Here is a 12111-nt window from a genome sequence, read left to right on the forward strand (position 1 = left end):
CTAAAAAGAGGAAACAAGAACAAAAAAATCCAAAAGAAGAAAGGCACAAAGAAAGCTAAATTGCAAGATGTAAGCAAGCAATTGTTCCTTGAGAGTGAAAGTGAGTCTGATCATGTTAAGATGGAGCTAGACGATGAGAGTGAGGACAGTCTTAACCTAGGAGAAGATGAGGAAGATGGGGAAAACAAGCAAAAAAAAGTCAGTGACTTTTTTTTAATTGGACTTGCAGGTAAAAAGAATGCCAAGTGCTTCTTTGCTGCAAAAGTTTTGAAGGAATATCCAATAGAACTTGATGCTCTATTCTTGAAGTGCATAGAACTGAGCAAGTTTGTGCTTCCTGAAGAAGAATCGTGGGTCTTAAAGTCTGACGTTGTAATGGATTAGGTAAGCCCTCAGTCTCAGGTGGGACTTCCAAGACTTGACAAAAGGTTGAAATTTAGAGTTTTTTACTTTTCAGGATACAAGATGCAGTAATTGGTAGTAGTACTCCATCTAATGAGATGGCTTTCAACAGTAAACTTGGCCACAATTTGATTTATAGAGGGTGGGTCTTTGAGTAGGCTTCTGTCCTAAGCCTGTTTATATTTGTATCCAAATTCTGAAAGACAATTAAAAATCTGATAAACAAACAAAATCTAAGACTAATTCTGGAAAAGTAAGAGCTTTTCTTGACTTTAGTTAAGATTGTGGCGAATGTGGGCTGGTCTCCCCTATATGCAAATTTTTGAATGTAATGTTGAAGGGAGCAAGCTGCAATCAACCAGATCAGTAAATTGCATTTTTGTATATCTGTGCAACCACAGGCGTAGCTAGAATTTCAAGCACCTAGGGACAATGTCAGTTTTTGTGTACCAGCCCTCAACACCCTCACTACCTGAAAATTAGTAAAAAAAAAAAAAAAAAACTCAATTTGGCACCCCCTTAGAGGCTGCACCTGGGACAGTCCCTCTTGCTACCCACTAGCTACACCACTGTGCACAGCAATTGAAGCACAAAACCTCTTCATTTTTTTATCCGACTGAGAGGCATCTAGCAGTAGCATTTGTTCATTAGAAAAATGAAGAGTAAAAGCTTTAGATTTTGACAATGTGGCTTGTCTTTGTTTGAGGACAGCATAACTGGCAGCTCCACAAAAGATGATCAATGGTAGAAAATTTTCCAATGGTTGCTTTCAAGCTCTCAAGTAATGGGTCTTGTTCATTTTTTCTTACTTGATTTTTCCTAACTTTAATTTTCCAAAGTATCATTTCTGATCCTAAAATTTTTCTTCCATTCAATGTCTTTTTTTCTTGTTCTCGGCCTCCCTCTCTCTCACTATATTAATGCGGTTTTTCCTTACTCTTACTTTCTAAGGTATCATTCGCGATATTAAACTTTTCATTTCAGGTCCATCAAACCTCAAAGATCACTGAATACTTGACAAATTCCTGCCATTTTTAGTGGGTCACACTTCAAACTTGAACATTCTCAGGGTGGTCTCCTTCAGCCCAACAAGAACAAACCTTGAGTGCAATGCCGTCAAGCTCAGGAGAAAGTACTGTAGTGCAGAACACCAGGTAGAAGAGTAACCCCCTGACTTTTAGAAAGAGAGGGCATATGCCCTGAGGAGGAAAATTTTCGCTAAAATTTTTCTAATAGGAAAAGTGAATTTTACAACTTTGAATGTGCAATCTCAAAGGTGTTGCCCATAATACCAGATCATTGGCATATTGTAAATTGGTGTCTGGGAGATTTACATCCCAGAGAAATAGGGAGAAGAGGAGGCAGCTCAGTACTGCACCTGTGGAAGACCTTTGGCTATTGTAGTTCTGGGTGAGGAGGCCAAACCTACACAAACAATGAAACTTTGATTTTCTGTAAAAGATGCTAGGAATGCAGCAACTAGGACATTATTTTTAGATAGGGATTCATTTATTGCATTTGTTAACAATATAAAAGCATCTGCTTAGGAGTGGTTTCCTGAAACCAGTTTCAGCATGAGGTATCATAGATAGATAATTAAATAGATAAGTATATTTTAAAGCCAAATATACAGCTATGAAAACAGTACAAACAACATAAACGAAAGACACGAATAAAATGAACTTTCATCAGAAATCATCATAAAACACTTACATGAAACACTGCATTAACATAATGCTAGTACTTAATACTTGAAAAAAAGGTTATTGAAAAGAACACTTAACACTCGGAGAAGGACATAAATAAAACATTACATTTACTTTATACTGAGATTTTTTTAAATTATTTATTTATTATTATTTTTTTATCTAACAAAATTTCCAGATACCTTGCTACTCTACAAATAAACTGAGGCGACGTACTATTTAAGACACCTGGAAGTATCAACTTACTATTTCCAAATATCCTTTCCCTCATCGTAGAGAGCCCCTGGCACCAGCTTAAGCAATGCACTAAATAATCCTCTGTAACTCTGCAAAGCGGGCAAGTATATCTGTCTTCATTGAAACATTTTCCTTTAGAATATTTTATAAATTTTGCGTTAACTGGGAGGCAGTTAGCCCTGAGCTGCATCCACAATGTCAAATATCTAGCTGGTAAATTCAGCTTAAAGTAGAACTCCTGCCCACAAACCACCTTAACATCCTTATAAAACTTTAATGTTTCTGACTTTTAATCTGCTCAATCCAGTTTTGAATCATTTGATTCTCTTGCACTGTCTTAATCTCATTCTCCCAATTTGCATTTATATCTGTTGGCCCTCTACCTTCATTCCAAAAAAAGGAAAACTCTGTTTTGTCTAAAATGTTTTTTATTTTTAGTGGCCATGATCTTTATTTCCCCTGCGAGAGTAAATCTTCATAAGCTGCCTTAAGCAGCCTGTCACTTAGTAACTGAACGACTTTCAACCAAAATTTAATCGTTGAGACTAGTCTGTAATTTATTAGTGGCCATATACCTAAATTACCATTTAAAAACTGGGAATGAGTTGTTCTATGCGGCCCAAACAATCTCTTAAAGTACCCTAATTAAATACTCTCTAACTGAGCCACTCTGTCAAGCCCCCAAATCTCTGCTCTGGAATGTAGAATGGGCATTATTCTTGATAAAAAGACCCTTTTATGTAACAACAAATTTGTTATTCCCATTACATTATTCCAGAAAATTGTAAACATTGCTGCTCTTCCCTGGTTTAACGTTTCCTTTATATGAGAACCCCATCTTCCATTACTTTGAAAAATATATCCAAAATACTTAATTTTATCCACAACTTGTATCTCCTCCCCCTTAAACCACTATTGTTCCTCTTGTTAAATATAATTGCTTTTGACTTCTGAACATTCACATGCAGACACTTCATCTTTAGATAATCATCTGTTAAATCCAGGAGCTTCTGTAAATTATTTGCCGAATTCGCCACTAGAGCAATGTCATCCGCAAACAACAACACTGAAAAGTTTTTATTACCTAATCTCACTGTTGGAGACCATTTTTTCACTAAAAATTCAGCAATATCATTAATAAAAAGACCAATAAGTCGAGGTGACACGGCGCTTCCCTGCTTTACTCCTTTCTTAACTTTCAATGCCTCGAAATACCCAGCCCACATACTCTTACTATTGCACTAGTTTCAGAATACATAATTGCAACCAAACAAATGAAACAAGAAGGTAGCCCCACATCATGTAGGTTTTTTTTAAGCATATTATTCTTCCAACAAACCAAAGGAGTCAATAATAAATCATTTTTCCCAGCACAGGATAAATCATTATAGGTCTTTAAGATTCAGGGTCGTATTTGGGTTTATTTTTCTTTAATACTGGTAGGAGAGATAAATATTTCCAAATATTGAGGGATGACGATGTGGATGTAGCCCATGCATGATTATAGCAATTTAGGAGTTCCTGTTTATAAGAACGTGTGGGATTCTTAATCCATGTAGGGTGTATGTTATTGCAGCTACTAGTAGCCTTAGCCCTAATATTTTGGATTGCATTATTCAGTTTATGGATTGAGAATGGACAGGTTATATACTCTGATCCTGGGCAAGGATGGAATATTGGATTCATTGAGATTCGGGTGGTGATGGCGTTATTATTTGATCTTCTTCTTCTTTTTCAGCAGACACAGGCTTTTCAGTCGAGACTATTCAGCCCTTTTCCTTTTGACTCACTCTATGAGATGGACAGAGGTGCTTAATAGGTTATTTCTTATTTATCTTTAATCTGCTCAGATATTTTGCAGCAAATCTTTTGATTCTAGGAGTTGTAATATAAGAGGATAGATAGTGATTTCTGAGCTCTGTGTACAGGTATAATCAGTTAGACTCTTGGCAGATAGTTAAATTTTGCAGTGTTTGATGTTAGCTTGTTTGAGAAAAGAGTTGCAAATACCTTTGCCTTTTCATTATCATTATCATAATGGGTATTATTATATAGTAGCTGATACTGGGGTGGATTGGGGGATGTTTTTTCTCCAAAGATGTGGCTTGTGAATTTATGAATAATTAGCTCAAGTGTTTCTCTGGAAAGACTATTTGCAAACATTTTTCAGTAATTACATTCCACATTTATTATAGTCCTCTTGAGAATAGCCTTTGCTTGCAATGCAACAGGAGATAGCTTTTTTAGGTATGTTCTCCTAGCTGCCTTTTTTGTTCTCCAGTTATTTTGGCACTCCTTTGTCCACCATGCTTTAGGAGTGCGTTTGTAATTTACTTAAATATATAGCAGGAGATGGTTTTAGGTATGTTTTCCCAGCTGCTTTTTTGTTCTCCAGTTATCTTTGCACTCATTTGTCCACCATGCTTTAGGAGTGTGTTTATAATTTACTTAAATATGTAGCAGGAGATGGTTTTAGGTATGTCCCCCAGCTGCTTTTTTTGTTCTCCAGTTACATTGGCACTCATTTGTCCACCTTGCTTTAGGAGTATGTTGGGGATTGTTTTCCTAGGTGTTGTCTTGGGGATAGCATGATTAGCTGTATTTGTTAGTATGGATGCCAAAACTTCAGCATGTGTGTCAGCAAGTGAAATATATGATTCCTTGGCAAGACTTATAGTTTTATCATTAAGCTTATTTTTGAACATAGTCCAATTTACTTTAGTGTTAATATATTTGGGGGTATGTAGCAGAATTTTAGCTGGTTCATTTAATGAAGAAACTATGGCAAAGTGGTTCATGCAAAGGTTATCAATTATCTTTATATAAATTCTATTCAAAATATCTATTGACTCAATTTGTAGGACAATTGTGGAAAATTTGTCACTTTTGGGGTTAAAATATGCATTTAGATTTGGAAGGGTAGCAACTGCTAATTTAGCATTATTTGATATCCAACTTTCAATAAACTTACCAGCTTTATTTGCTGGCTTATTCCCCCACAAAAGGCTGTGGGTATTATAATCTCCACAAATATTTATATTTTGTAGCATATTAGAATAACTTGTACAGATTAACTAAAAAAATCCAAGGCATCTGTAGTTTGGCCCTTGGGGTTATCCTAGAGACTTTATTTGTTGGTTTTTGGTCAAATGGGCTTCCTGAAGGCAAGCAATATCAAGGTAATTATTATTCATAGAAGATATTGGTTCATTTAACTTATTTTCTTAAAGTGATCTTACATTCCACTAAACTATTGAGGTTTGCTGCTTTGTTACTTTAGTTTTCATATGACTATGTGTCAATGTTTAGCTTTACTAGGAGCAAAGCAAGATCCTTTTTTGCTTGAGTAAGCATGGATTGGGTAGGTAGATGTTTGCCAATTCATTTATGATAAGATAATATATATAAGAGGCAATAGATATATTTATAATACATTCAATAATAATACATTTATATAAGAGGTATATATTGGGTGTTAGCTTGCTTTGTTTTTCATCCAGCATTTTATTAATTAGGGGATTAATTCCTGGTAATGCTTCTGATTCATTTCTGCTTGGGAGGGGTGGCCAAATTTACCTCTCATCATTGGATATGGAGGCTAGTTGGCTCAGCCTTGGCAATTCTCTCCAATAGGAATGTGAGTAGGGGTGTTTTGAGGAAGGAGTCTTGTAGGGGGTGCTTGTTGCTGTTGGTAGGCTGAGTGTTCTGTGAGTTAAAATAAAGTTCTGTGAGTGGTTTCATAAAGAGTTTGATTTGGTGCAATTGGGCTGCATTTGCTTCCAGAGCTACAAATGGGTAAGGTATAGCTTTCTCTATTGCTATTTGGAGTGTTAGTGCTTATTTTTTATATGCAGGGCATAGTATTTTTTTGGAAGAATCATGGGGGCCTTTGCAGTTTACATGTCTAAGCTAATCATTTTTACTATTTGTGATTCCTTTGTGATTGGAACTTATACATTTACAGCAGGTTTGTAAGATTTCACTGCATTTGTTTGTTTTGTGTCACGATTTTAGACATTTTTGGCACTAAATTAGTTTTTGTTTGTAGGGCTTGTGAGGCTTCATTTGTCAAAAGAGGAATATCTGGCCTAGGATATTGTTTTTTTTTTTCTCTGAGTATGAATAAGAAAGACTTGCTTGACTTTCGGCCATTAGCATCTGGTTTGCCCAGTTGGGTGAAACCTGCAACTGGGATTGGGTTACCAGTTCTGTCAGAGCCCTTCCTTTAGCTCTTGAGTAGGTATTTCTGGAGGTATGTTATATACAACTATTTTAGTTGCCTAGTGGTTTGGGGTCAATAGAGCAGACTGAATTGGGATGTTCAGATAGATTTTTAAATTAAGTAGTATGTCTGCTGATTTAGAATCTTGGAGAGCTATTAGCAAAGATCCATCATGGTTAATGTTTAAAGAAAACATGGATTTTAACAATTTGAAGATTACAACCCTTATTAGAGTTATCTTATTTAGTCTATCTCAAAGGGGTCACCAGGAGAAATTTTTAAGTAGCCTATATTCCAAGGTTTTCTAAAGGAGGAGTTAGAACAAGGAGAAGGTAATTATTTTTGATTGGGAAGATTTTTATCCTTTTTTTTGGAGCTCCTAGAAAGGACCTCTTGAAAGTCATTTTCATCATGGATAGTAACAAACCCTCCCACCTCCACCATTGTATTATCCATTGAATTTGACCCATCTTGAGACAGGCATGGTCCTTGCATCCCCCTTTTTTCAAGAAAGATGCTAAAATTCTTGAAGATGTCCACAGAAGAGCTACTAAGATGGTGAGTGGACTGCATGAGCTCCCTTACCCTACAAGGCTCTGCAAGCTGAAACTCCCAACTCTTGTTTATAGAAGAAGATGGGGTGATGCCATTCTGGTTCATAAACTTATTAATACAAAGGCAGTCCCTGGTCTTCTTCCTCTGGCGTCTCAGGATTCTTGTACGAGGGGACATAACTTCAAGTTATCCAGGCATTTCTCCTCAAAGCGGCAATGTGCCCATTTTCTTACCAACCGTGTTGCCAACCTCTAGAACAAATTACTGCCAGATACCATTGCTGCCCAAACTACAGACAGCTTTAAGAACCATCTTGACAACAAATGGTCAAAACAAGAATGGAAGTATAACTGGGAAGCACTCAATTCGGAATCAGCAACATCAAACCACTCGTCAATGTGTATTATTCAACTATGTGTCATATGTTATCAACTCTGGAGTTTCTACAAGGAAAAATCCTTATATTGCTCCAAGCTGCAATTTTAAGGTAATTAAGGTAATCATGTGAGATTTAAGATAGTGAGTTTGACCAGCCAAGATGTGCAACATTTTTGGTAGTATTTGGGGTAGGGTCCAGGGAAGCTTTCTTTTTTTTGGGGGGGGGGGAGAGTCCTATGCATTGGCTATTGGAATAAGCTTTAATACTAAAAAAAGGAGATTATAATACCAGAATCTCTGTACTCGAGTGGATGGAGGACCTCAACATCCACAAAAAAAAAAAGTGTGGTCCATAAGATGCTTTAGTGTGCAATTGGCTGGATTGGCTGCTGATAAATCAAGATAACTATTCACAAGAAATTTTATTATAAAATGCTTGTTTCTAGCTTATTGGTCAAATTAAGTGGCTAAATTTTTAGCAGTTCATATTACTGACTTACCAATTAAGTGAACCTACCACTTGATGCCTTTTTTTATGTTCTTTACAAATATAATAATTGCTTCTATTACAAATGAAAATTTAATTACTTTTTGAGCTCTTGGAAATGACCAAAATATGGGGTACAAAAAAGCTTAAAACATTGGTCTCAAACTTACTGTTTCATTATAAATTCATTTTTTGTAATGTTATATAATCCATAAGCACAGATTTTCTATAATTCAGTTGGATAAATAAATTTTATTTTACAGTTTATGCTGTTTTCTTCTTCCTTGATGTCAAAGTTTCAATTAAAGTATGCATTTTTGGTCATTTTCAACAAAATAATCCTATGCTTTCTCAGCACCAAAATTATTTATAGTAAGGTTAGGTAGGTCAAAAAGTGCTTAAATTTGAATTTACAACAGAAGCAATTATTATATTTGTAAAGAACATAAAAAAAGAAATCAAGTGGTATGTCCATTTTATGTGTAAGTCAATAATATGAACAGCAAAAAATTTATCATTAAGTGTTGCTGGGGAGCAATTATTATTGGGCAGAAATTATTGGAAAATTGAAAGTTTTGCTAGGGTAACATTTCTTGTCAACTAATTGACAAATATAGATTTCTCCTATGGGGATGGGACAAATTTTCTAGCCATATGACAAAAATGTTTTGGTAAAATTCTAGTTAATTGACATCTTGTTATCTCAGAAAGGGGTAAGGTTAGAAAAATGAAACTTTCAGGGATGGGTCTACAAGCTAAAGTATGTCCTGGGAAGGTATTTTAAAGTAACCACCTTCACTCCTTTTCCCTATAGAGGGTCCTGAAATTTGCCTATATGGCAGGTCTATACCAATTGAAATTTTGACAAAACAACATTTTACTTTAATTTTCAGTTACTAGTTGCTTTTGCTCTGCCTTTTGTTCTGAAAATGCAATTCCTATTATTTGAGTAAAATTTTAAGCTGTATCAATATTTTTTTTTCAAAATTTAGGAAATGTATTTGCATATCTTTAAAACCTTATAAAATGGAACTGAGCAAAGTTATGAAGCTCAAAACAATTTTGTTGTACTTCAATTAAGCAGTAGATCTATTTTGCAAGGTTTCACTTTTATAACACAAACATTTTTAAAGGTCATCAAAGGCCAGGACCCTCTAGAGAGAGAAAGAGTGGAGGTAGTTGCTTCAAAATGCCTTCCTGGAACATACTTTAGTCTGTAGATTCATCCCTCCTGAAAGTTTCATTTTCCTAACTTAAACCCTTTCTGAGATAGCAAGAAGTCAATTAACTAGAATTTTACCAATGTTTTTAATTATAAAGACATTGGATAGTACTATTTTATGTAAACTTATGAACTAATGTTTTCCAACAGTAAAAGAGTGGATATCCTATATAGGCTTAGCCTAAACTAGTCTACAACAATTTATATTAGCTGCATGTCAGATGTCCAGACTGGATATGGACTATCAAAAATGCAACTTTAATCATAAGAAAAAGCCTAAAATAAAGCAATATAAAATGTCTTTTTATCCCAGCATGTCTCTTTCTGAAGAGGCGGTAGCCCACAGCATCTTCATTTATTACACATTTCCTTCTAATGTAGTAAATTATATCAAATGCACCTACATAACCACCCATTGAAGAGATATTAAATTGCAAAGTGAATACAGTTACAGGAGAGGGATTTCAGAACAGTACACTCCCCTTCCTTCAAATAAATCCATAGTCCTTCGGCAAATCAGTTAAATCTGTGTACCAGTGATGGCAGTAAATCTAATGTGTAAAACAATACCTTATCTAGTATGTTGGGTCCTTGTTTGAATCTTGCAGAAATATTAACCAGCTAACTTCAGTAATTACGAAGTGTATTCTATTTCTTCAGTAAAAGACCAATAGCGTGAAATAGTCTCATTTTGTTAGAATCTGCTTCTTTTGGTTGTTATGAACTGTTTCCATATACCAATTCACGGACAAAATAGACTAAAAAAAGATTTTCAAATTAGTTGTCTTGTTGAATTGTCTATCCCCCTTGTCCCTAATACAGCTTTTAGGCAAAGCCATAAGATTTCTTATATTTAAAGTTTTAAGCGGCTAAGCTTCAGAACAAAATAGGTAACACTCCGTAAGAAAGACAATGTCATTGGAAGAAAAAAAATAGAACCGAAATTCTGCCATCGGAATAAAGCAAATAGAAACAAATACTATTGAAATATTTCTAACAAACTCACTTTTTTTCTCTATCTATCCATCTGACAAAATTTTCCATGCATTCTGGATTTTAATTGTGTTTTTGCTGCAAGAAGATGCCCTAACACGGATAAACTGGACATTAAGGGTTACAGCTGTTACGGTGTTATGACATAGTTTAGAGTCTCTGTTCTGTCATAAGCTCTGTCCTTCATCCCAACCTTCGAAAGAGAAATCTGGCTTGTGAGCCTCGTTGTGGTTTCAGAATGGACCTTTCACAAGTTGACTTTATAAGAAAGGTGACTAATAACAGTGTTGAAGTTTGTGCTTTGTCATAAACTCCTTCCTCGGTCCCAATCCTCAAAAGACAAGTTCGGCTTGCGAGTCTCATTGTAGTTTCAGAGTGGACCTTTCACAAGTTGACTTAATCAGATACAGTTACTAATAACAGCGCTGCAGGTTGACCTTGAGCAGTGGCACTCTTCGAAAAAATTATAACCGAGTCCACGATACAGCATTGCACAGGATTATTACTGATGGATGATCCGTCTGGTTTGTATTTGTTTTGGTGGACTTTTTTGGGCTGAGAAACCTCTTCCTAACGAAATTTTCTGTTATGGGCTCCCTCTCTATCGTAGTATAATATTTATAGGCATGAATAGATAAATAGTAGAAGATTATAAGATTGAGAGTGTTTGCGCATGATGTCGAATTCAATTGATAGAAAAACTTTTCCAAATGTGGAAAACTATGTTGGGACCAAGATGGACCCTGGATTTCACAAAGCCCTTATTCATACTGGATGTCCGAAGGACTTCTTGCTATTTGATTCTCAGCTGTATTATGCACCTCGTGTAGAGTCAAGAAGATATATTAGTCTCTGGCCTGCACTGGTAGGACCCATTGGCGTGTTTGAGGCCATAACCATTTCAATGATTTAGATAATATGTAAATTGGAACTCCAAACGTCACAGCGTTAAAAATTAACTGTTGTATTGATATTTTGACTAAAAAAATCAGATATCTTGAGCTGTACTTTTTAAAAGTTTCAGAAACCCATGTCCCAAGGGTAGGAAACATGAAATTAGGTTTATTTACTCAGACAGGAAGGATGGAGTGCAAAGGTTGGCAGTAAGACTCAAGATAAATAAAAAGCTTCTAAGACTTGTTTTAGTTGGCAATGCATTAGTAATACAATGCTAGTTGTTTATTTTACGACTAAGAAGTGCAAGGTATCGATCTTAGCAGTATATACTTCTATAGAAGTGACTGATGGAGTTAGTAGTGATTCAGTTGAATTTTTACTTATAGCTAACAGGGAAAAATTGGCGGAATCCCAGGTATAAATATGCATTTTTCATCAGTGGATTTTCAAGCATGGGTTGATAGAAAAAGTTATATTTGATGCTCTGGCTTAAGTAAATCTGATATAGGAAAGAAAAATAACAAGGGTAATTTTACATGAGAGGGTGTGGGAAGGGGGTTTGCAGGCATGATTTGAAAATGTCAAGAAATTAAATTAAAAAAACAGTCTTTTCGACGGAAAGTAAGGAGCAACAATAAAACTTAGAACGAAAAGAAATTGTTCCGTATATGAATTTTTTGTCCGTATAACCAATCTTTGTCTGAAATCTTTTTATAAACGACATGTTTGCACAATAAGCTCCTATCAGACTTAAAACTTATTCACGGTTAAGTAGCCGTAGATGGTGAAAAAGTGCTATGTCCTGCCACGCTGGCAATATAAATTATGTACAATATCTCAAAAATGGCTTAGGGTATTAAATTGAAACTTATCACCTTTTTAATTTCAGGCAGTTAAGATACCTCAATAAAATTTTTATAGCCAAGGAAAACTCAGTCAGGAAACAAATCTAATTGAATTGATTCTTGGCTTCATGTTTTATTTATATTGAAACTCTTTTTAATAAATAAGC

At 35.3% G+C, this 12111-nt stretch overlaps 1 protein-coding gene across 1 annotated transcript in view; it reads right to left on the reverse strand.

Moving 5' to 3' along the window:
* The window catches only part of LOC136031654 (centrosomal protein of 290 kDa-like), a 182882-nt gene extending 173015 nt beyond the window's left edge, over window positions 1–9867 (reverse strand). The window contains exon 1 of the mRNA XM_065711315.1: window positions 9780–9867. The gene's annotated coding sequence lies outside the window, so the exon portion shown is untranslated. The remainder of the gene's footprint in view (window positions 1–9779) is intronic.
* Between the last annotated feature and the right edge of the window lie 2244 nt (window positions 9868–12111).

Source organism: Artemia franciscana, chromosome 10 (assembly GCF_032884065.1).
Source record: "Artemia franciscana chromosome 10, ASM3288406v1, whole genome shotgun sequence".
Classification (NCBI taxonomy): Eukaryota; Metazoa; Arthropoda; class Branchiopoda; order Anostraca; family Artemiidae; genus Artemia; species Artemia franciscana.